Source organism: Arachis ipaensis, chromosome B10, assembly GCF_059453495.1.
Source record: "Arachis ipaensis isolate K30076 ecotype BB chromosome B10, ASM5945349v1, whole genome shotgun sequence".
Classification (NCBI taxonomy): domain Eukaryota; kingdom Viridiplantae; phylum Streptophyta; class Magnoliopsida; order Fabales; family Fabaceae; genus Arachis; species Arachis ipaensis.
This window is the reverse complement of record NC_142435.1, coordinates 76,283,526-76,284,602: the sequence shown is the minus strand read 5'-3', so window position 1 is coordinate 76,284,602 and position 1,077 is coordinate 76,283,526. Positions and strand designations below refer to the sequence as shown.

The window sequence follows — 1,077 nt, the reverse complement described above, 5'->3', positions numbered from 1 at the left end:
TACTTGTAATTTTCGAATTCTTCTTTCCTCAGAGCCAAATTCTTTCTCTCTTCTCTCTATCATCATTCTTATTTCTTTCTTCACATAGAGCTCAAATTCTTTTTCTTTCTTGTCTTCTTTTTCTTGTTTATGACCAGGAACAGAGATAAAGAGCCTCTCTTTGAACCTGATCCTGAACCTGAGAAAAGTCTAAGGAGGCATTTACAACAAGCTAAAGTACAACACTCCAGAAGAAACCTCTCAGAAAATTTCGAGCAAGAAGCTGAAGACATGGCAGACAATGCTAATAATGAAGGAGATGTAAGAAAGGTTCTTGGTGACTACACCATACTAACCTCTGATTTCTATGGAAGAAGTATCTCCATACCTACCATTGGAGCTAACAACTTTGAGCTTAAGCCTCAGTTAGTCTCTCTTCTGCAACAGAATTGCAAGTTCTATGGACTTCCACTAGAAGAATCACACCAATTCCTGTCGGAATTCTTGCAAATCTGTGATACTGTTGAGACCAATGGAGTGAATCCTAAGGTCTACAGACTTATGCTCTTTCTCTTTGCTGTTAGAGATAGAGCTAGGATATGGTTGGACTCTCAACCTAAAGAAAGCTTAGACTCTTAGGAGATGCTATTCAACGCTTTCTTGGCCAAATTATTCCCTCTTCAAAGGATGAGCAAAATTAGAGTGGAAGTTTAAACCTTCAAACAAAAAGAAGGTGAATCCCTCTATGAAGCTTGGGAAAGATACAAGCAACTGATCAGGAGATGTCCTCCTGACATGCTCTCAGAATGGTTGGTATGCAAAATTGTTACTCAGGTTGTGAATTATTATTCGAAATTGATTCCCTGGCAATGGCACCAAAAACGGATGCACAGAACCATGGTCTAAACATATCTTCACAACTTCGCATAACTAACCAGCAAGTGCACTGGGTCGTCCAAGTAATACCTTATGTGAGTAAGGGTCGAATCCCATGGAGATTGTTGGTATGAAGCAAGCTATGGTCACCTTGTAAATCTATGTAGTTTTCTCTCATATGAAAAAGAAGGAAACAGAAAAATAATAATAGGGATCCTTTTT

The 1,077-nt window shown here is 38.7% G+C and overlaps 1 non-coding gene across 1 annotated transcript; it reads right to left on the bottom strand.

The window, feature by feature from the left end:
- Positions 1-672: 672 nt before the first annotated feature.
- On the bottom strand, positions 673-781 carry LOC148580482 (small nucleolar RNA R71). Its single transcript, XR_015893932.1, has one exon. It is a non-coding gene; the product is annotated as a small nucleolar RNA R71 (small nucleolar RNA).
- Between the last annotated feature and the right edge of the window lie 296 nt (positions 782-1,077).